The sequence below is a fragment of the Solanum verrucosum genome, unplaced genomic scaffold, assembly GCF_900185275.1.
Source record: "Solanum verrucosum unplaced genomic scaffold, falcon-dt-bn FXZP01000007.1, whole genome shotgun sequence".
In the NCBI taxonomy this organism is placed as follows: Eukaryota; Viridiplantae; Streptophyta; class Magnoliopsida; order Solanales; family Solanaceae; genus Solanum; species Solanum verrucosum.
Genome location: NW_026020177.1, coordinates 681,821 through 707,414, shown reverse-complemented (window position 1 = coordinate 707,414; position 25,594 = coordinate 681,821).

The window sequence follows — 25,594 nt, the reverse complement described above, 5'->3', positions numbered from 1 at the left end:
TTTCTGGACTGACATCGAACTTTACTGATATATAATGATTTACAAAGGAAAGAGTAGCCCCTGGATCTAAAAATGCATAAACATCTAAGTGAAAGACTCATAACGTACCAGTGACAACATAAGGAGAATCTTCCTCGTCCTAATAAGCCTTGAGAGCATACAACCTGTTCTGGTGCTGACCGCCACCTGTACCACATGAAGCACCTTGTTATGTTGGGAGATCTGCTGGTGCTGCTGGAGCTATAGATTGAGCCCTGATAATGTTACCACTTTGTCCTTATTTAGAAGAAAGGCAATCCCTCAACCCATGACTAGTCTGACCACACCTAAAACATCCATCCTTTCCTACAAGACACTCGCCCGGATGGTTCTTACCATACTTTGGACAAGTTGGGTAGGTTCTAGTAACTGAAACACTTCCCTGAGTCATAGAGCTTGATGCCCTACCTTTCTTATCCTATCGAAACCTGGGGGATGGAGCACTAGCTAATAAAGGTGTTGGGACTGAAGATTTTGCTGAAATTGCAAGCGATTCCACCACCCGATTTCTGCTGAGAGTACTTATAGTTGCCTGTCCTAGACTTTTTGTTGTCCTTATCTTGTTCTCTAAGCTTATCTCCCTTAACCTGCTGAGCATGAGTCATGAGTCTAGAGATAGTCAAATCCTCCAACAATGTAGCATTTTTGCACTATGTCTTCACCAAGTCAGATAACCCAAAAAGGAACATACTCATTTGTGCCCTAGGATCGACAACCATATGTGAAGCATACCTAGAGAGATGGTTGAAATTCAGCCCGTAATCTTAGAATGACATGGAACGTTTCCTCAAATTCATGAACTCCTGAGCTTTGGCCTCTCTCAGCTCTCTCGGAAAGAACATGGCCAGAAAAGCTCTAGTAAAATACTCGCAAGTCACAGGAGTTGCATTCTCACCCCTGTTTTCCTTCCATTGAGTGAACCAAATGTGATCTACATCCTTCAGTTGGTAGGAAGCCAACTCTACCCTACTATTTCAGTTACTTGTATCACTCCAAAGATATTCTTGACCTCATCAATAAATTTCTAGGGATCCTCAACAATTTGCGACCCTAGAAACTCAAGTGGATTACTCCTAACAAAATCATAGACACTAGCTGCCATTTACCCATCAGTGGTATTTGCAGGAACTGGAGGAGTTGTGTTAGTGCTGCGGATATTAGTATTCCTTGCGTAAGCTCTACAATAAGGCATGATCTGAAAACTCATAACATCGAGTTACAAAAAGGAGATCATACCACGCACGATAAGAATATCCAAGAAAGTGAAGTTTTTTTCCTAAAACACTTCATAGCCTCCGGCTCATAAGTGTGGCGCTCTTCACACTCATGAAAGGGATTATATTTAGAGTGGCTTTTCAGATATCCTAGGTCTCTTGAACCTAGGGCTTTGATACCATGTTTGTCACGCCACGAGGCTACCCCTTTGATGTAGCACGGGAACTAGGCACAAGCGAACCCAAGCTAACCTTGAACTGACATATCATAATCATACATTAAGATTGTCTAAAATAAAAAATACTATGCAGAAGCTTAAAACCATAATATAAAATGAACTGGGGAATACCCAATACTGTCTGAATATCATACTGAATAATAGTTTACAATAGTAGATTATAACCCAAAACACTAGAACTGATTCTAACTATGTCTGAATAAAAGCCTCTAACTGACTAGAGATGGTTGGACATGCCCTAGTTAACTTTAACAAAACTAAAACTTTAAGGCTGAAAATAAAAGAAACATATCTATCGTCCTTGAAGAATGAGGACTCACAACTGATACTGCTGAACTGGAGATTGGGAACCGATCTGTACATGATCTGAATGCCGAGAACCTAAACCTACATCACGAAAAGATATAGCACGGAGTATGGATTAGTACTTGAAAGGTACTAAGCATGCAGGATAGAATAAATCTGAACAGCATATACATAACTGAAATAAAGCATATTGAGCAATGATATAAGATGAACATGATGAATATACTGAACATACTGAACATTATTAAACTGAATTCGATGACCAAGTACATAACATGCTGAAACTGGATACAAAAATATAATTGGTAACCTGGTCAATGTACTAAAATTTGACTGTGGGAGCTACTAATAACCGACATAAAACCACGTGAGCTAAACATGGAGTCCGATATATACACCCCATCGAGAGGAACCAATATACTTTCCAAGAGGTATCAAGGTATAACTGACATAATCACTAAATATGATGCCCACAAAGGGGACTTAGCCTACGGGGGCATGTACTTCTGGGACTAAGATGGTGACTAACCCTAGTCCATTCGGTATTAAGCCTACTACCAACTAGAATGGATACAATACAACATAACGGAATATAAACTGGATAGCTCAAGATTCTGACATGCTAATTGAAAATGCAACATTAAGTACTAATAATGAAACATTTGAAAAGTGATGCATGTATATTTGTATAAACTGACCTAGCAAGCGTAATTCATGATGAACTCAATGAATCTACACAACTAGGGTTCTGAATTTCATGCAAGAATTAAGTATAATAGTTACGAAACATAATATTGTGATTAGGATTAATCTAACACCTAACTAACAACAATAATCTGAAGTTCTAGAAACCCTAACTTTCAGCATAATGAAGGAAATCAAGAATCGAATAGAATTCTAGGGACCTAATAGGTTAAAGGAGACAACTAGTGAAATCCCGCATACTTTGTGACGAATTCCACTGAGAAATCTTTCAATTTTGTGGCTGGAACTGAGGTAAACATGCTTCATTCTTAGAGAGGGTTGGTCGACTCTATTCTCCTCTTTGCTCTATGTTTTTATGAGTCTTTGGTGAATGAATCGATTAGAGTAAAGTATGATTAAGTTACTAGACTAAATCTTACCAAAACAACATAGTTTAGGGGTTAAACAACGTTGTTTAGGTGTTGTCACGCTCCGAGCCTACACCCTGGACGTGGTTGGCACTCGCAGACCATTGTTGGCCCCAAGCGGACCCTTGGCCTGGCTTACTTAACTCAACGAAAGACTTAACTCAACAGAATAAACTCAATACATTAGTAATGATAGCATCTTAGCCAAAATGGTAACTTTATGTCTCAAAACAAAGTATTTGCAAATACATAGATAAGGGACTCAATATTAACTGTCTGACTATCTATGAAGTCTCTATAATACTAAGATGGATGTTGGGACAGACCCAACAACATCCTAATAAAGAGAACTAGGAAAGCGAAATAAAAGAGTCCTCCGAACTGCAATGAGGCTCAACACTGACTCTGAGTGCTCAACTGGATCAAGGCGTGTTGGATGCTGATCCTGGTTACCTGCGTCTGCATCATAAAAAGATGCAGGCCAACTGGCATCAGTACATTGAATGTGCGAGTATGCTAGTTGGAATGCTAAACAACAACTTACGCTTGGAAGGAGTACAAAGGAACACTTACCTTGGCTCTGTTTAACTCATGGATAACTGAACTCAATATAAAGCAATAAGACACATGCAATTTATATAAAGAATCATGTAAATCAGTGTAAACAACTTAGTTCGTTAAAGATAAAGCAATAAGAAACTCAACTTTACATGTATATAAAAGTAATATAACTTTTGTGGGAGATTCTCTAACCGACAACCACCACTATGAGCCTAAGTGGTGATACATCATCTTGCCCACGTAGCCAGAATTGTCCTACACTTTGCCGTCATATAGAACGCTTAACTTAGTAGATCCACCAATCTATGCTAAAAGCATCTTAAGGAGACATCTAAAAAGTATGATCTTTTACTACACATGATGGCTATATGGATCATAGAGACTTGAGTTAATATGAAATCGCATCCCCATATCGGTGCTCAATACTACTCCCAAAATATACTTAGCTCATATGTTTGTAAAAAAAAAATTCTTTCTTTGAATTGAGATAGTTACTCAAAACATCGCTTAAAACCTCTCTTGGAATCGATGTTCCCTTTTCTTGTTCAAATGAGAAAACATTTATAAACTCTTTAGGAATACTTAGTTCCCTAATAGCTTTTCATGAGAAATGAACTCAACTCTTACTCTTTGCTTTACTTGAAACTAGAGCCTTAAAACGAAGTTAAAACGTTTAATAATGACTCTTGAAAACTTTAAGAAAGTGTACTTTGACTTGCTTCTTAACTTCTAGACTTGACTCTTAACTTCTTTGACTTTGATCTTAACTTTCCTTGAATTGGATTATGGATTCCAAGTTCATGACCTCATGTTTACGGATGATTTCATGATATTTAGATGTACCTTAGAGTGTTAGAATCGACTAGGAAACATAGGTACATCACTTAGGAACTAGTACGAAAAGGTGGTAAACGAATTGGGAGAAATGGCGTCCCTGGCGCTCTGAGAGGCGCAAGGCGCATCCCTCAAACTTTAGAGGGCTCTGGCTGGTGCTCTGGCTGGCGCGACGCGCCAGAGGCCAAAGTTCAAGGGAACTTTTTTGGTGCTCTGGCAGGCGCGACTCCCCAAGCTCTTGCCCAGAAAATCCCCAATTTTCTTCTTTGGTTTTCATCTCTAAACCATCCAATCTTCCCTAGTTCTTTCCCCAAACACTTAGGATCAATTTTACTCTCAATACACCATCAATTTAACTTGAAAAACAGCCTAGAAACATGAATCAAATCAATCCCCAAGCATTAACAATTCAACCAACAAGAATTCTACAATTTGTTCTATAAGAACCTTACTTTTCAACATGTAAACAACTCCAAACCAAAGGATTGAAACAAGTTGGTGTGTGGGTGAACTAACCCAACACAGAAAGATCTCACATACCTTAATAGGGATCACCCCCGACGAATTCCACTCGCAAGCTTGACTGAATCTTGGTATTTCTCTCTTTCTTTTTTCCTTGCTCTTTTCTCCAAGCCCTAAGCGTGAATATAATCTTCTAATCTGACCAAAATAAACTTTTACCCCAATAAATCCCTAAAAACAAATTAGTAAATTAATTAGAGAAAAGACTACTTTGCTCTTCCCTAAATCCGGATTGAGCCTTTCCTCAATCCAACAACCCAACTTCCGAAAGGCATATCTCACTCATACGATGTCAGAATTTTGCAAACTCGGCGGCGTTGGAAAGATTTCTCGATGGAATTTCCAAACATATCATGAGATTCTGCTAAATCCTCTTGAGCTATGAGTTATAGCCGTTTGAAGATGGCCAAAACTCACATTCTTAACTTAGACAAAATTTCCAGATTTCCTTATTCTTTCCAAATATCAATATTTTTATATTTGAATCTTTTTATAGTCATTTCTAGGTGTAAGATGTTACAATATCTCCCCCTTGGGAATATTTGTCTTCGAATGAGCTTTATTTCACTAATCTAAGGGTAGCAACATCAAGTTCAACACTCAACAAGCAAAAGCAAGTAACAACATGCATACTCATAATTTAGCTAGTACTAAGAAGAGGATTAGTACCTTGATTTGAATTTTCTCTGGATTCAAAGATGTGTGGATATCTCTTCTTCATATCCTCTTCAGATTCCTAAGTAGCTTCTTCAACAAATTGGTTCCTCCAAAGGACTCTGACTGATGCGACCTCCTTTGTTCTCAACTTGCGAGCTTGGCGATCTAAAATCTGGACCGTAATCTCCTCATAAGATAAATTATCCTTACTCTCAACATTTTTAGTTTGCACTATCAATGAAGAATCTCTCATGCATATCTTCAACATAGAGATGTGAAATACTGGATGCCCCGCTGCTAACTCTTCTGGTAGCTCCAACTCATAAGCTACATTGTCAATCCTCTTGACTATGCGATAAGGTCCAATATACCGAGGACTAAGTTTCTCTTTCTTACCAAACCTCATCACACCATTCATGGGTGAAACCTTCAAATACACCCAATCATCTACTTCGAACTCTAGTGGCCTTCTTCTAACATCTGTGTAGGATTTTTGACGACTCTGCGCCGTTTTCAACCTCTCTTGAATCACCTTCACCTTCTCGATAGCTTGGTGAACTAAATCTGGTCCTATCAACCCTGCTTCACCAACTTCAAATCTTCCAATAGGAGATCTGCATCTTCTCCCATAAAGAGCTTCATATGGAGCCATTTGGATGCTAGAATGATAACTGTTGTTGTAAGAAAATTCAATGAGATGTAGGTGATCATCTCAATTACCTTAGAAATCAATCACACAAACCCTCAACATATCTTCTAATGTCTGAATAGTACGCTCTGCTTGTCCATCTGTCTGAGGATGAAAGGCAGTACTCAAGTTCACCTTTGACCCCAAACCTTTCTGAAAAGATTTCCAGAATTGTGCAGTAAATTGTGGACCTCTATCTAAAATAATGGAGACCGGAACTACATAAAGTCTTACCAACTCTTGAATATAAAGCTTAGCATAATCTTATGCTGAGTTGGTAGTCTTCACTAGCAAAAAGTGAGTTGATTTTGTTATTCTATCGACAATCACCCAAACAGAATCATGTTGCCTGCGAGACCTTGGTAACCCTGTGATGAAGTCCATATTAATCATCTCCCACTTCCATTATAGAAGTTCTATATTTTGAGCCAAACCACCGGGTCTTTGGTGTTCTACTTTCACTTGTTGGCAATTTGGACACTTAGTAACAAATTCAGCACTATCCTTCTTCATACCATTCCACCAATATACTTCTCTCAAATCACGGTACATTTTTGTGGAACCTAGATGAATGGAATATCTAGAGCTATAAGCTTCCTCCATGATTCTCTCTTGGAGTTCATCCACCATTGGTACACACAATCTACCTTGGTATTTCAGCACACCATCTCCCCCTTGTTCAAAAGTTAATATTGTTTGCTTTTGAACATTTTCCTTCATGTCAAGAAAAATGGGGTCTTTGTCCTGCTTTTCCTTCACTTCTGACACTAGTGATGATTCTGCCCTGTTCGTCACCACTATTCCTCCTTCTGTGGAATCCATAAGTCTGACTCCCAGACGTGCAAGTTTGTGCACATCTTTGGCTAACTCCATCTTTTCTTCCTCAACACGGGTGGTACTACCCATAGATAACCTGATTAATGAATCAATAACAACATTAGCCTTACCTGGGTGGTAAAGAATACTCATGTCATAATCCTTGAGAAATTCTAACCACCTTCTCTATCTGAGATTGAGCTCCTTCTGAGTGAACACATATTGCAAGCACTTGTGATCAGTGAATATATGTACATGAACACCATACAAGTAGTGTCGCCAAATCTTTAAGGCGAAAACTACTGCAGCCAACTCTAAGTCATGGGTTGGATAATTTTTCTCATGAACCTTCAATTGTCTGGAGGCATAAGCTATCACCTTGTCATTTTGCATTAACACACAACCCAAACCAACTCTGGATGCATCACAATACACCACAAAACCTTGAGTACCCTCTGGTAAGGTTAAAACTAGGGCACTAGTCAACCTCTTCTTCAATTCCTGAAAGCTTTTCTCACAAGCTTCAGACCATTGAAACTTCACTATTTTCTGAGTCAACTTTGTCAAAAGGGATGAGATAGACGAGAAACCCTTAACAAATCTCCTATAATAGCCAGCCAAGCCCAAGAAACTCCTAATACTAGTTGGAGATGTGGGTCTAGGCCAATTCTGCACTGCCTCAATTTTCTTATTATCAACTCTAATACCATCACCAAAAATAATATGGCCCAAGAATGCCACAGACTCAAGCAAAAACTCACACTTGGAGAACTTGGCATATAACTCTCTATCCTTCAGGTTCTGAAGAGCTATTCTGAAATGATTAGCATGATCTTCTTCATTCCTTGAATAGATTAGTATGCCATCAATGAAGACGAGAACAAACATATCTAAATAAGGTTTGAAGACTCTGTTCATAAGATCCATGAACGCTGCTGGTGCATTGGTCAAACCAAAGGACATGACCAAGAACTCATAATGACCATATTTAGTCCTGAATGTTGTCTTTGGAATGTCACATTCCCTAACTTTCAACTGATGGTAGCCTGATCTGAGGTCAATTTTCGAAAAACAGGTGGCACCCTGAAGTTGATCAAATAAATCATCTATCATTGGAAGAGGATACTTATTCCTGATGGTAACCTTATTTAATTGATGGTAATCTATACACATCCTAAGGGAACCATCTTTCTTTCTCACAAACAAGATCAGAGCGCCCCAAGGTGAGACACTTGTTCGAATGAAACCCTTATCTAAAAGATCTTTTAACTGCTATTTCAACTCTTTAAACTCTGTTGGTGCCATTATGTATGGAGGAATAGAGATAGGACGAGTATCTGGAATGATATCTATATCGAAGTCTATTTCTCTCTTAGGAGGGACTCCGGGTAAATCATTAGGAAAGACTTCTGGAAACTCTTTTACTATAGGAACTGACTGAATAGGAGATACCTCAGCACTTGAGTCATTAACTCGAACTAGCAAAGCATAAACATCAAAAGTAAGGACTTTTATCATACCAGTGACAACATCTGGAGAGTTCTCTTGCTCTTGGAGACTGGTGATTGCATAAAGGCGGTTTCCTCCTCCTCCAGTACCAGAAGTAGCTCTTCTAGGTGTAGCCCTGTCTGGTGGAGCAACTGATGAATACTCGGCTCTATTGCCTAGATTTCCACTACCTTGCTTATTCTTAGGACACTCTTTCTAAAAGTGTCCCTCTTGTCCACACTTGAAACAACCTGTCAAGCAATCACGACACTTACCTGGGTGGGTTCTCCCCCACTTAGCACATGTAGGAGCCCAACTACTTCCTTGTACTACAATACCTTGGGACTGCGCTAGTTTAGATCTGAAGTTCTGTGAATTTTGACCATAATATTCACATTTGTTTCGAGGTACAAGTGCACTAGCAGATGATGGAGTAGGCCCCTTTTGCTTCTGCTGAAAAGACGAATGATTCCCATTGCCTTTCTGCTGCCCAGACTCATTTCCTGTCTTCACTTTCTTACTTCTGAACTCTTTCCTGTCTCTCAGCTTCTCTTCCTCAACCTGTTGCACATAAACCATCAACCTTGATATGTCCATGTCACCTATCAGCATCACTGCCCTACCCTCTTTAGTTGATAGACGACCCAAGCCAGCAATAAACAAGCTCATTCTGCTCCTCATGTCCTTAACCATTTCAGGAGCATAGCGGGACAACTGGGTGAACTTCAACCCATACTCATGCACACTCAAGGAATCCTGTTTCAGTGTAAGAAATTCTCGTGCCTTAGCCTCCTTCAGTTCTCGGGGAAAGAAACACCCCAAGAAGGCTTCTTCGAAACAAGCCCAACTAGCAGGTGGTCCATTCTTAGTTCGATCCCCTTTCCACTAATCAAACCATGTTCTAGCAACATCCTTCGGTTGATATGCAGCTAGTTCAACCCTTCCAGTGTCAACAACATGCATCACCTCAAAAACCTTCTTCAGTTCCTCAATAAAAATTTTCGGATCCTCAGTAGTGACTGAACCAGTAAAACTAGGAGGATTCATTCTCAAGAATTCGGGAATCCTCGAAGTGTCAGCCTCATCTTGCCTTGGTCCCCTTGGCTTCCCAACCTGGTTAGTCACAGCTTGGCTCAGCATCCGGATAGCCTCACGGAATTCAACATTAGTGACTTCGCCTTGAGGTTGCACGTTTGCTGAATTAGGTATCCCTTGGTCTTGTGGTTCAACATTTCTCTTAGGTGGACGACCTCGTGCTGCTCTACGTGGAGGAATGGTTATCTGAAACACGCACAAGCATGAATTAGAGGGAAACTTTTAGAGATAAAATCTAACGCACGAGATAGATATGAATGAAGTGAAGAATTTCCTCAATGTTGCAGCCTCCTAATTATAGATGTGGCACACTTCACACTGATAACTAGGACTCTACAGACACGGCTTCATAGACTCCCTAGGACTCTTGAACTATGTGCTCTGATACAAAGTTTGTCACGCCTCAAGCCTACACCATGGACGTGTCCGACACTCAGAGACCATTGCTGGCCCAAGCGGACCCTTGGCCTGATTTACTTAACTCAGCGGAAGACTTAACTAAACATAAAAAGTCAATACAATAGTTTAAATGATAACATCTTAGGCAAAATGACAACTTATGTCTCAAAACAAAGTATCTGCAAATAAATAGATAAGGGACTCAATACTAACTGTCTGACTGTTTATAAAGCCTCTATAATACTGAGATGGATGTTCGGACAGACCCACAACATCCTAATAAAGAAAACTAGGAAAGCAAAAAAAAAAAGAGTCTTTCGGAATGCAAGGAGGCTCACCACTGACTCTGGAGTGCTCAACTGGATCAACGGCGTGCTGGATACTGATCCTGGTTACCTGCGTCTGCATCATAATAAGATGCAGGCCAACTGACATCAGTACATTAAATGTACGAGTATGTGAGTTGGAATGCTAAACAACAACTTACGCTTGGAAGGAGTACAAAGGAACACTTACCTTGGCTCTGTTTAACTCATGGATAACTGAACTCAATATAAAGCAATAAAACACATCCAATATATAAAAAATATTGTAAAACACTGTAAACAACTTAGTTCGTTAAAGATAAAGTAATAACAAACTCAACTTTACTTGTATATAAAAGTAATATAACTTTTGTGGGAGATTCTCTAACCGACCACCACCACTATGAGCCTAAGTAGTGATACAACATCTTGCCCACGCTTCCAGAACTGAACTGTCCTATACTTTGCCGTCATATAGAACGCTTAACTTAGTGGATCCACCAGTTTATGATAAAAGGATCTTTAGGAGTCATCTAAAAAGTACGATCCTTTACTACCATGATGACAACATGGTTCATGGAGAATTGAGTTAATATGAACTCGCATCCCCATATCGGTGCTCAATACTACTCTCAAAATATACTTAGCTCATATGTTTGTAAAAACAAAACTCTTTCTTTGAATTGAGATAATTATTAAAAACTTAACTGAAAAGCTCTTTGGGAATCGATGTTCCCTTTTCTTGTTCAAATGAGAAAACATTTATAAACACTTTGGGAATGTTTAGTTCCCTAATAGCTTTTCATGAGAAATGAACTCAATTCTTACTTTTTGCTTTACTTGAAACTAGAGCCTTAAAACGAAGTTAAAACATTTAATAAAGACTCTTGAAAACTTTAAGAAACTCTACTTTGACTTGCTTCTTAACTTCTAGACTTGACTCTTAACTTCTTTGACTTTGATCTTAACTTTCCTTGAATTGGATTATGGATTCCAGGTTCATGATCTCATGTTTACGAATGATTTCATGATGTTTAGATGTACCTTAGAGTGTTAGAATCGACTAGGAAACATAGGTACATCACTTAGGAACTAGTACGAAAAGGTGGGAAACGAATAGGGAGAACTGGCGTCCCTGGCGCTCTGAGAGGCGCAGGGCGCCATCCCTCAAACTTTAGAGGGCTCTGGCTGGTGCTCTGGCTGGCGCGACGAGCCATAGGCCAAAGTTCAGATGAACTTTCGTGAAGCTTTGGCAGGCGCGACCCCCCAAGCCCTTGCCCAGAAAATCCCCGATTTTCTTCTTTGTTTTTCATCTCTTAACCCTCCAATCTTCCCTAGTTCTTTCCCCAAACACTTAGGATTAATTATTCTCTCAATACACCATCAATATAACTTGAAAAACAGCCTGGAAACATGAATCAAATCAACCCCCAAGCATTAACAATTCAACCAACAAGAATTCTACAATTTGTTCTTCAAGAACCTCACTTTTCAACATGTAAACATCTCCAAACCAAAGGATTGAAACAAGTTGGTGTGTGGGTGAACTAACCCAACACAGAAAGATCTCACATACCTTAATAGGGATCACCCCCGACGAATTCCACTCGCAAGCTTGACTGAATCTTGGTGTTTCTCACTTTCTTTCTTCCTTGCTCTTTTCTCCAAGCCCTAAGCGTGAATATAATTTCTAATCTGACCAAAATAAGCTTTTACCCCAATATATCCCTAAAAACAAATTAGGAAATTAATTATAGAAAAGACTAATTTGCTCTTCCCTAAATCCGGATTGAGTGTTTCCTCAATCCAACAGCCCAACTTCCAAAAGACATATCTCACTCATACGATGTCAGAATTGTACAAACTAGGTGGCGTTGGAAAGATCTCTCCAAGGGATTTCCAACCATATCAAGAGATGCTCCTAACTCCTCCAGATCTAGGAGTTATGGCCATTTGAAAATGGCCAAAACTCACTTTCTTAACTTAGACAATTTCCAGATTTCCTTATTCTTTCCAAAAATCAATATTTTCATATTTTAATCTCTTTATAGTCGTTTCTAGGTGCGAGATGTTACAGGTGTCCAATGCATAGGGAAATTACAAAAACGAGCTTCACTTGAAATCTGACAAGGCCACCGACGGCCCCTTACCGACGGACCGTGGACTAACCAACTGTCCATCCTTGCACAGAGTCGTTTGGCTTATGAGGGAGGTAGTTGAGGGCCATGATCCACGGACCTAGACCGTGGCATATGGTCTGGCTTACGGTCCGTGGGTCCGGCTGTGGGTTGTGCCTTCTCTGAGAACTTCTGGGTAGGATCCAGGTGGCCAACCACGGACCCCACCTATGGTCCATTGGTGGTCCCCCTTGGTGGCACCTGCAACTTCTATTTTTTTAGCAATCTAGTCTGTGTAGCATATGAGGTGTTACACTTTTCGATGACCAAGAACATCTCCCAAAGCAATAGCACTAGACTAACACATGAGTTGGGAAGGAAAACTCCAATTGGGGGCAATAATGATCGAGGCTGACACTAGTTTTTCTTTCAAGCACAAAAATTCTTTTAGGCAAGCGTCAGAAAAATTGAAGGTAGATTCCTTCTCTAGTAACTTTCAAAGAGTGTAAGCTACTTTGGAAAAATCCTTTATTGACCGCCTATAGAAACCCTCATGTCCTAGAAAACTCCAAACACCTTTTACCAAAATAGGAGGAGCTAGCTGGCAGTGACTTCAAGTTTTGCATGATCCACTTGCATTCCTTCTCCTAAAATTTTATGCCCCAAAACAATGCCCTCCTTTACCATTAAATGACACTTTACCCAATTTAGAACTAGATTGGTTTCCACGCACCTTCATAGTACCTGCCCAAGGTGTTTAAGACATGCTTCAAATGAATCACCAACGACCGAAAAATGATGCATAAATACCTCCATTGACTCTTCCACCATATCTTAAAAAATAGAAATCATACATTGTTGGAATGTGGAGCATTGCACAATCCAAAATGCATTCTCTTGAAAGCAAAAGTTCGATAGGGACATGTAAAAATAGTTTTCTCTTTATCTTCCGGTGCAATGGAAATCTGGTTGTACTCGGAATAACCATCTCCAAAGCAATACCATCCACGCACTTCAAGCCTATCAAGCATTTGGTCCATAAATGGCATTGGAAAATGATCTTTCTCGGTCCATGCATTTACTTTTTGGTAATCCGTTCATATGCACCAGCCGGCAACCAGTGACCGGCCTCATAGGTAAAAGTTCCACTTTTTCATTGGGACCAGCATGATGCCTCCTTACTTTGGTACACATTGTAGGTGACTTACCGATTTGCTATCCGCAATAGGATATACCATGCCTGCATCTAGACACTTGATGATTTCTTTCTTCACCACTTCTTGCATCTGATGGCGTTAATGTATCATTTCAATAGCTAGGAAAGAAATTTCACTAGCCAATCAAGCAAGTCCGTTGCAATGAAGACAAGCAAGGTGTTGTTTGCTACAAATAATACATACCGAAGATGGGATGGGAGCACCTTCAACTCATGATTCGGAGGTTCTTCAGTGGATGTTTTAGCTGGGGGTTTTCCTGATTTTTAGATCAATATCGAGCTTCAATGGATTTTTAGAATGAGCACCTAATCACCGGTAAAGCAACCATAACTTCATCATAACCTTGAAGTTCTTCCTCATCATAATTTGAAAGGACGCACCAAGACGCTCATCCATACAAAACATTTCACTCACACAAGCTACTACTTCATTAATCACATCAATAGTTAAGACCATTTGGATGTCACTAGGTTGCTTCATCGGTTTGCACATTGAAAGTAACCTTCTCGTCATTTATCTGAGACTTTAACTCACCATTTTCAACATCTACAAAGGCACTCTCGGTTCCCAAAAATTGCCTACCTAAAACAATAGGTACTTCAGCTTCAATCTCACAATCCAAAATAACAAAATCGGCCAGGAATATGAACCTATCAACTTTCACGAAAATATCACAAAGTATGCCAACGGGATGCTGAATAGATCGATCGGTCATGAAGAGTCGTATTGTTGCCCAATCCAAGTTGTTTGAAGATGGTGTACGACATTAAGCTAATACTAGCCCCCAAATCACATAATGCTTTGGCAAATTGAAGCATCACAATAGTGCATGGAATAGTAAACGCCCCTGCATTAGCTTTCTTGATAACCACATTACTTGTCATGATGGCACTATAACTATGAGACACCTCAACCGTTTCAAAATCCATACTCCTCTTCTTGGTTACCAATTCTTTCATGAAGTTTTCATAGCCAGGCATTTCCAACAAGGCTTCAACTAAAGGACGATTTATAAACAAAGTCTTGAACACAGATAGAAATGTTTGGAACTTTACATCTTTATCCCACTTTTTGAGTCTTTGAGGAATTGGCGGGTTGAATTTGGGCAACGGTTTTGCCACCTTTGAATAAGAAGTGGCTCCCTCTTTGTATGTTCGCAATTCCTTAGTGGTGAGTTGTCTTGGAATTTCCTGAAACTCTTTGGATGTGTCATTCTTCGGTACTCGGTTGGGTCCCTCTACACAAATGACCATCTCTTTCTTTACTAGTGTTTGCCTCATCATTTACTTTCACATCACTACCTACTACTTTCCAACTCTAGGTCAACATATCCAAGCAATCATGATCAACTTTTGAATTAACCATCATATCATTTGCTAACTTCTATAGCGGCTTGGACTCTAACTTGGCTCAAAGTTGACTCATTTGACATTCAAGTTGATTAATAGATTCTGAGTGAGAGTTTACTTTATTATTCAAGGATGAGAAGTCATCCCTAATTTCTTTAAGCATTTCGTTGGATCCTTCAACCTTATTCAGAATGTGGGATAAGAAATCACCTACCGTAAGCTTCCAGAACTGTCCCTAGATCTAGGGCTATCACCCATGTGCATGTAATACGCCTCATAGCCATCTTCTTTCCTCCAAAAGTTATTTTGGTCAGCCAAATCGTGATTGTAACTTTTCCATCCATCCTCACTAAGTGTGTTCCAACCTTGATTCTCGTCCGACCTTAAATATCCCGGGCAAGAACCCACATCTAGTCTTGATAGTTTTTCCACCTCTTTGTTTTCAGAAATACTCCCAACGAACTGTTTTTTTAGCAATTCCATTTGGGACATCATCTCTGTATGCTTTCATCTCGCTCTTGGTTTTTATCCACTTGCTCTTTTCTCATCCAAAAATTCAAGGGAGACACTTGATCTTTTCTAATGTACGAAGAACGAATGATTTTTGTCATCTCATCCAAAAGAGTAGATGCTATATCAAATGGTTAATGCATGATTCTTCCTCGAACAAGCTGGTTAGCCGAGGCTCCAGTAGAAGTATAGTAGCAACATATTGTCCGGTAGCCCACGAGTTGGACATTGGAGCAACATCTTCTAAACTCTCAGTCATGTTTCATGGATCGGCTCACCATCAACAGGCTTGAAGTTTTGAATACTATCTCTCAACTTTACCATCTTCGAAAGATGGAAAAAACTCTCATAGAATAACTCGGTGACCTCCTCCCAAGAAGTAATTAACTCTCTTCGAAACTCAGGTAACCGCTTCGTTGCCTCCCCCATTTAAGAGAAGGGAAACAACTTAAGTCGAACCGATTCTTGCATGATTTCTTGAAGGAAAATGGACCACATACATCCACAAAGTTCCGGATGTGGTCCTAGGATCTTCACTAGCAAGACCTCCAAAGACACCCTTCATTTGCAACAACTGCAATATAGTGTTGGTCAAATGAAAAACCGTGTTGCCCACAGTCGGAAGCAATCGAATAACACCCGCACTTACTAAATGATCTTCATTGACATCGTGCAAATTACGATGGCATCGTTGTTGAAACGACCCAAAAGGTTCTTAAAAATGTGCTTCGGAAGTTACCGGAAACATGTTTAGCTATATCAAAAAAATCCGTTTCGTTTTTCAAAAATCCGACTTCATATTCTTGTTTAGGGGGTCAAATTGAGTGAGAAATGGGTCTAACCCAAATTTTAGAGCAACCGTATCAAAATCCAAAATTTCCAAGTGAAGCCTTTTTCGAGGGTCTACTTTGGAGGGTCATATCTCCTAGCACAAAAATAATTGGGTGTCCCATAACATATCCATGGAAAGCCCTTGGAGTTAGCTACCTAACTCACTTCGTTTCACGTCATTCAGAGTTCGGACGAAGAAGTTATGCCCATTTTCGTAAAATCTGTCCGGCAGGAGATGCAATTTCCAGTGAGCGTTTTTACTGTTCACCCGCCTCATTTTTTTTTCTAAGTGTTGAACCATTTTTCCAAAGGGCATATGTTATTTCCTATATATCATTAGCTCAATTCCCATCTCTAAAACATTTCCCAAAACACCTCTCCCATACTTAGACACATTTTCTCTCAAGTTCTCTCAAGAACACTAATCCAAAACCTTCCTCAAGATTGAAGAGACTTTTGCTCCAAGTTCAAAGCTTCAATTGAAGACACTCTCAAGACCTTCATAAGAACTCAAGGTATGTGGTGTTGAACTCATGGGTCCTTCCACCAATAGTGCCTAGACTCTATTCTACTAACTAATTCATGGTTTAAGTTAAGATTCATAAATTAGTCTTGTTCTTTGTAATAATTTCCTGCACATTGAATTTTAAACATGAAAAGTGATTGTTTTGAGCATGTTGTGACTCTAGAACTTGAATCTAAATTTGGAATGGATGTGGAGATTTTCATGTGGTATTGTGGGTGTTAAAATGTGTTGTTGTAGTTTGGTCACTAGTTTGGCTGCATAATTACTACCCTATTTTTCATGCTCTTTGATTCCATTACATGCCTTCAAGGTGTTTGACAAAATGTCCAACTATGGAAAATTGATGAATCGATGCTTTAAAACTTGAGTTATGAGATGTATGGCAATCAAGAGATGTGTTGATGACAAACTAAGCTTGTGTATATATTCATTCCATACGTGAGATTGCATTAGAGCCTAATGGGAATTTCCTATATAAAGTGTTGCATGACCATGCCCGGTCCAGGGGAAAAGAACCGGACAACCATGTGAGAGGTTTATATCTCACCACCTAGGATGCTTGGGGCGTGACCAACATCAACCATGTGAGAGGTTTATATCTCACCACCTAGGATGCTTGGGGTGTGACCAACATCAACCATGTGAGGGGTTTATACCTTGCCACCAGGGTGTCCGGGTGTGAATGGCATCCCCCATCCTAAGTTGGGGTTATAGATTGGTTGGATCATGCATACACATATGATATCTACTATTAGTATAGATTTACTTAAACATGTTTTGACTTCACTTTGATCATGCATCCTCATATTGTTATTCATAATGCCTATGAAACTATTTCTTGTATTTCGATTGTGTCCTTGTCTATTGTTGTGTTGCACCCCGCATACTTAGTACATTCCAAGTACTAACGCATATTTTGCCTACATGATGTCACCATGTAGGGACCGGAGCTACTCTTGATTCTTCTCTCCATTCACGTGGCTAGTACGGTGCTTATCCGAGTTTGTTGGTGAGTACTTAATGATTCGAGGGCTATGTTATGTTTCCTACTCCTATGCTTTGAGACTTTAGCTTGCAATTGTATTTTGACTATGAGGGGAGCCGGTAGTATGTCATGGCCCCCGTCCTATCTATGTATGTAGAGGTGTGCGTTGGACAAGTATTTTGTAAATGAGCTTGACTCTTGTTCTATGATGTCATTTTGAAATGGTTTGCCTTTAGTCCCTATTTCCCGTTAATTAATGTTGATTGTACTTCCGCGACCGATGAAGTGTGATGACAAGTTTGAGAGGCTTGTTTGGGGTTCCTTCGGGTTCCTCATTCGCCATGTCATGTCTAGGCCCTAGGCTTGGGTCGTGACAAGCTTGGTATCAGAGCACTAGGTTGTTAAATCCTCGGAGACCAACATACCGCGTTGAGTAGAGTCCTAATCATGGTTGTGAAGCGCGCCACGACTATGAATGGGAGGCTACAAACGTTTTAGGAAAGGTTTCCCTTCTTCATGTTCTATGTCGTGCTTAGAGTGCGATTAGGTGATTCCTCCCTAACGCTTGTTCTTTGGATTGCTAGATCATCATGCCAAACATGAGGGGAAGACGGGCCTGATCACCGGAAGAGCCACCCACCAATGGTGAGCTCCATGATGCACTCACCATGCTTGCACAAGTGGTAGCTAACCAAGTGCAACAAGGAGCCCAAGTTCCTCGAACTACCACCCCAGGGGAAAGGGTGATAGATTTCATGAGGATGAACCCTCCGGTCTTCCATGGTTCAAAGGTGGATGAGGACCCGCAAGAGTTCATCGATGAGGTATGCAAAATCTTGACCATTATGGATGTTGGTGCTTGTGAGAAGGCGGAATTGGCGGCCTACCAACTCAAGGGGGTTGCTCAAATTTGGTTTGATCAATGGAAGGGTGAGAAAGGTAATGGCTATGTGGTGTTGTGGGAGGAGTTTAAACTTGCTTTCCTTAATAGGTTCTTCCCTCTTGAGCTTAGGGAGGCAAAGTTGGTGGAGTTCATGAACTTGAAGCAAGGAGCTATGAGTGTGAGGGAGTATGCCCTCAAATTTGTCCAACTCTCCAAGTATGGACCTCACTTGGTGGCCGACTCTAGGTCGAGGATGAACAAATTTGTGATGGGTGTATCTGACTTGGTTAGCGAGGAGTGTCGGTCCGCTATGCTCATTGGAGATATAGATTTGTCTCGGTTGATGACTTATGCCGAGAAAATGGAGGAGGAGAAATTGAGGAAGAGAAGGGGGCACGAGGCCAAGAGGGCCCAATTGGAGAATAGGTTCCCTAAGGGTGCTAGATTTCATCAAGGCCGAGGAAACCCTCATGTCAACCGGGGATTTGCTATCAATGTTCCTAGACCTCAAGGGGGAGGTGAAGTGGGTTCTATGGATGTATGCCCTAAGTGTGGGAGGAAGCATGGTGGTCCTTGCATGAAGGGTTCGGGTGCTTGCTTCGAATGTGGAGAAGTGGGTCATAAGAGGTTTGAATGTCCCAAGATTCGCAACAAGGTTCGAAGTGCTAACACTACTCATTTGGGTAGAGGTGCTTCTCAAAGTGGTGCCCCAAGGGACAATCGATTTTATGCTTTGCATGGTAGACAAGGTGTTAATGAGACTCCGGATGTGGTGACCGGTATGTTGCAAATCTTTGATCTTGATGTTTATACTTTGATTGATCCGGGTGCCACCCTTTCCTTTGTTACCCCCTTAGTTGCTAGAAAATTTCATGTCGAGTCGGAATTGTTGCATTAGTCATATGAAGTATCCACTCCCATTGGTGTCTCTATTGTTGCTAGAAAAGTGTATAGAAATTGTCCGGTTTGCATATTAAATAAGTTGTTGCCTTGTGATCTTGTTTTGTTGAACATGGTGGATTTTGATGTTATTCTTGGGATGGATTGGTTGCATGCATATTATGCTTCTATTGATTGTAGGACTCGTAAAGTCAAGTTCCGATTTCCTAATGAACCCGTCCTTGAGTGGGAGAGCCGGGATGTTGTGGTGAAGGGGAAATTCATTTCTTGCATTAAAGCCCATAGGTTGATTTCCAAAGGTGCTTGTACCATATTGTGAGAGTCAATGATGTGGAGTCTAAAGTTCCTCCTATTGAGTCTATTCCGGTTGTTAATGAGTTTCTAGATGTCTTCCCAGAAGACCTTCCCGGTGTCCCTCCCAAAAGGGAGATAGATCTTGGTATAGACCTCCTTCCCGATACTCAACCTATTTCTATTCCCCCTTACCGTATGGCCCCGGCGGAGTTGAAAGAGTTGAAAGAGCAATTAAAAGATTTGTTAGAGAAGGGGTTTATTAGACCTAGTCATTCTCCCTGGGGTGCTCCGGTTTTGTTTGTGAAGAAGAAAGATGTGTCTCTTAGAATGTGTATTGATTATCGACAACTTAATAGGGTCACCGTCAAGAATAGGTATCCTCTTCCAAGGTTTGACGATTTATTTGACCAATTGCATGGGGCTAGTCACTTCTCTAAGATTAATCTTTGGTCAGGGTATCATCAAGTGAAGGTGAGGGAGTGTGATATTCTCAAGACGGCCTTTCGTACTAGGTATGGGCACTATGAGTTTGTGGTGATGTCTTTCGGGTTGACTAATGCTCCGGCTCTCTTTATGGATTTGATGAATAGGGTTTTCAAACCCGACCTTGATTCTTTTGTGGTGGTGTTTATAGATGACATCTTGATCTATTCTCGGGGTGAGGAAGAGCACAAGGGTCACTTGAGGGTTGTACTCCAAAGATTGAGGGAAGAGAAGTTGTACGCTAAATATGAAAAGTGTGAGTTTTGGTTGAAGGAAGTTGCTTTCCTAGGCCATGTGGTGTCGGGGGATAGTATTAAGGTGGATCCTAAGAAAACCGATGTTATTAGGAATTGGCCTAGACCTTTGACCTCGTCGGATATAAGGAGTTTCTTGGGTTTAGCGGGTTATTATAGGAGATTTGTGGAAGGGTTTTCTTCTCTTACTTCTCCTATGACTAAGTTGACTCAAAAGAAGGCTAAATTTGTGTGGTAGGATGAGTGTGAGGAAAGCTTCCAAACTTTGAAAGAAAGGCTTGTGTCCGCTCCTATTTTGTCACTTCCGGATGGGTTAGAAGGTCTTGTTGTTTATTGTGATGCTTCCCGCATTGGTTTGGGTTGTGTGTTGATGCAAAGTGGTAAGGTTATAGCCTATGCTTCTAGGCAACTTAAGGTTCATGAAAAAAATTACCCAACCCATGATCTTGAATTGGCTGCCGTGGTTTTTGCTTTAAAGATTTGGCGTCATTATTTGTATGGGGTGCATGTTGATATCTTCACCGACCATAAGAATCTCCAATATGTGTTCACGCAAAAAGATCTTAACTTGAGACAAAGGAGGTGGTTAGAATTCCTTAAGGATTATGATATGAGTGTTCACTATCATCCGGGGAAAGCTAATGTGGTGGAAGATGCATTGAGTACAGTGTCCATGGGTAGCTTGGCTCATGTGGAGGAAGGTAGTAAAGAGTTGGCTAAGGAGGTCCATCGGTTGGCCAAATTGGGAGTTAGGTTAGAAGGGGTGGATAGTGGAGGAATAGTTGTTGTTGATGGTTCAAGGTCTTCCTTGGTTGATGAGGTGATAGTCAAGCAAGATCTTGATCCTTCTTTGGTAGAATTAAAGGCTTCGGTGAGTAGTGGTAAGGTGGAGGTTTTCTCCCAAGGGGGAGATAGTGCCCTTAGGTACCAAGGTAGATTATGTGTTCCTTGTGTGGATCGTGTGAGGGAAATAATCCTTGATGAGGCTCATAATTCTTTTTATTCTACTCATCCGGGGTCAACAAAGATGTATAGAGACTTGAGGGATGTGTATTGGTGGGGCGGTATGAAGAAGGACATTGCAAAATTTGTTTCGGGTTGCCATAGTTGTCAACAAGTCAAGGCCGAACATCAAAGGCCGGGTGGCCTAACTCAAGACATTGAGATACCTACTTGGAAGTGGGAAGAAATTAACATGGATTTTGTAGTGGGCTTACCCAAGGCTATAAGAGGCTTTGATTCGGTTTGGGTGGTGGTTGATCGGATGACAAAGTCGGCTCATTTCCTACCAGTTAAAACTACTTACGGGGCTGAAGAGTATGCCAAGTTGTACATTCATGAATTGGTAAGGTTGCATGGGATTCCTTTGTCTATCATCTCAGATCGTGGTGCCCAATTCACTTCTCACTTTTGGAGGTCATTCCAAAGGGGTCTTGGTACAAAGGTAAAGCTTAGCACGGCCTTCCACCCTCAAACGGATGGCCAAGCCGAAAGAACAATTCAAACCTTGGAGGATATGCTTAGAGCTTGTGTATTGGAGTTGAAAGGTAGTTGGGATGATCATCTTCCTTTGATTGAATTTGCATACAACAATAGTTATCATTCTAGTATCGGTATGGCTCCTTTTGAGGCACTTTATGGTAGACGGTGTAGGTCACCGGTTGGGTGGTTTGAAGTTGGAGAGGTGGCCTTGTTGGGTCCGGATCTGGTCATGGATGCTCTTGAGAAGGTAAGGATGATTAGGGAGAAGTTGAAAACAGCCCGAAGTCGTCAAAAGTCTTATGCCGATGTGAGGAGACAGGATCTTGAATTCAAAGTGGGTGATTGGGTTTATTTGAAAGTTTCTCCAATGAAAGGTGTGGTTCGTTTTGGTAAGAAGGGGAAATTAAGTCCTAGGTATGTCGGTCCTTATGAGATAATAAGAAGGGTTGGTAAAGTAGCCTATGAGTTGGGGTTGCCCAAGGAGATGGAATTAGTTCATCCGATATTCCATGTATCGATGTTGAGGAAATGTGTTGGTGATCCTAACGCTATTGTACCTCTTGAGGTTGTGGGTGTTGTAGAAGATAATTTGACGTATGAAGAAGTCTCGGTTCAGATCTTAGATAGACAAGTTAAAAGGTTGAGGAACAAAGAAGTGGCGTCCGTTAAGGTGCTTTGGAGAAATCAACAAGTGGAGAGTGCTACTTGGGAGGCCGAAGCGGACATGCAAAGACGTTATCCTTATCTATTCAACTCCACTCAAGCCTAAGGTATTAAATCAAGTCCTTTGTACTCCATTGAGTCTTACATTTCAGCCCCTGAATCAATAATGTGCATATATGTTTAAATTGATGAGTTATGGATGCTTTACACTAAATTTTGAAATCTTGAAGTGATGTTTAAATAAAAATTTTGCATTCATTTTGGGGCTGATATGTTCTTACTAAGTCTTGCCTTGTACGTCTCTTCCACATTCGGGGACGAATGTTCCCAAGGGGAGATATTGAAATGACCCAAAAGGTTCTTAAAAATGTGCTTCAGAAGTTACCGGAAACTTGTTTAGCTATATCAAAAAAATCCATTTTGTTTTTCAAAAATCCGACTTCATATTCTTGTTTAGGGGGTCAAATTAAGTGGGAAATGGGTCTAACCCAAATTTTAGAGCAACCGTATCAAAATCCGAAATTTCCAAGTGAAGCCTTTTTCGAGGGTCTACTTTGGAGGGTCATATCTCCTAGCACACAAATAATTGGGTAGCCCATAACATATCCATAGAAAGCCCTTGCATTTAGCTACCTAACGCACTTTTTTTCACCTCATTCGGAGTTCGGACGAAGAAGTTATGCCCATTTTCGTAAAATCTATCCGGCAGGAGATGCAATTTCCAGTGAGCGTTTCAACTGTTCACCCGCCTCATTTTTTTTTCTAAGTGTTGAACCATTTTTCCAAAGGGCATATGTTATTTCCTATATACCATTAGTTCAATTCCATCTCTAAAACATTTCCCAAAACACCTCTCCCATACTTAGACACATTTTCTCTCAAGTTCTCTCAAGAACCATAATCCAAAACCTTCCTCAAGATTGAAGAGAGTCTTGCTCCAAGTTCCAAGCTTCCATTGAAGACACTCTCAAGACCTTCACAAGAACTCAAGGTATGTGGTGTTGAACTCATGGGTCCTTCCACCCATAGTGCCTAGACTCTATTCTACTCACTAATTCATGGTTTAAGTTAAGATTCATAAATTAGTCTTGTTCTTTGTAATAATTTCTTGCACATTGAATTTTAAACATGAAAAGTGATTGTTTTGAGCATGTTGTGACTCTAGAACTTGAATCTAAATTTGGAATGGATGTGAAGATTTTCATGTGGTATTGTGGGTGTTAAAAGGTGTTGTTGTAGGTTGTTCACTGGTTTGGCTGCATAATTACTACCCTATTTTCCATGCTCTTTGATTCCATTACATGCCTTCAAGGTGTTTGACAAAATGTCCAACTATGGAGAATTGATGAATCGATGCTTTAAAGCTTGAGTTATGAGATGTATGGCAATCCAGAGATGTGTTGATGACAAACTAAGCTTGTGTATATATTCATTCCATACGTGAGATTGCATTAGAGCCTAATAGGAATTTCCTATATAAAGTGTTGCATGACCATGCCCGGTCCAGGGGAAAAGAACCGGACAACCATGTGAGAGGTTTATATCTCACCACCTAGGATGCTTGGGGTGTGACCAACATCAACCATGTGAGAGGTTTATATCTCACCACCTAGGATGCTTGGGGTGTGACCAACATCAACCATGTGAGGGGTTTATACCTTGCCACCAGGGTGTCCGGGTGTGAACGGTATCCCCCATCCTAAGTTGGGGTTATAGATTCGTTGGATCATGCATACACATATGATATCTACTATTAGTATAGATTTACTTAAACATGTTTTGACTTCACTTTGATCATGCATCCTCATATTGCTATTCATAATGCCTATGAAACTATTTCTTGTATTTCGATTGTGTCCTTGTCTATTGTTGTGTTGTACCCCGCATACTTAGTACATTCCAAGTACTAACGCATATTTTGCCTACATGATGTCACCATGTAGGGACCGGAGCTAATCTTGATCCTTCTCTCCATTCACGTGGCTAGTACGGTGCTTATCCGAGTTTGTTGGTGAGTCCTCAATGATTCGAGGGCTATGTTATGTTTCCTACTCCTATGCTTTGAGACTTTAGCTTGCAATTGTATTTTGACTATGAGGGGAGCCGGTAGTATGTCATGGCCCCCGTCCTATCTATGTATGTAGAGGTGTGCGTTGGATAAGTATTTTGTAAATGAGTTTGACTCTTGTTCTATGATGTCATTTGGAAATGGTTTGCCCTTAGTCCCTATTTCCCGTTAATTAATGTTCATTGTACTTCCGCGACCGATGAAGTGTGATGACAAGTTTGAGAGGCTTGTTTGGGGTTTCTTCGGGTTCCTCATTCGCCATGTCACGTCTAGGCCATAGGCTTGGGTCGTGACAGTTGTTCCCTAGGTTGTTGGCATTACTCCTATCAACACTCATCTCATCACCTATTTAAGAGAAGCCAACAACGAAGATAAAGTAAGTTGATTTAACTACAACAAAATTAGTTCACGACTAAACTTCATGAAAAGTATTCTCAACACCACTCCCCAGCAGCGGCACCATTTTTAATAACTCTTAACGACACTTCATCAAATTCTAAATGGAGGCGGTCACTAATAAGTATTAACCCAACTAAGAGTTAGGGTCAATCCCACATGGAGTGATACAATTAAGAATTCAATTACGAAGTGAAATAGTGTTCTAACAGTTTGTAGATGTAGATATTTTTGAAACAAGAAGACAAATAACAAGGGGTTGACAATTAATATCAAATTGGGGGATTTGAGTGAACAATTAACAACTAGGAACAACTGGGAAAAATCAAGTAGAGTGTAGTTCTTGGGAGTTTGATCAATT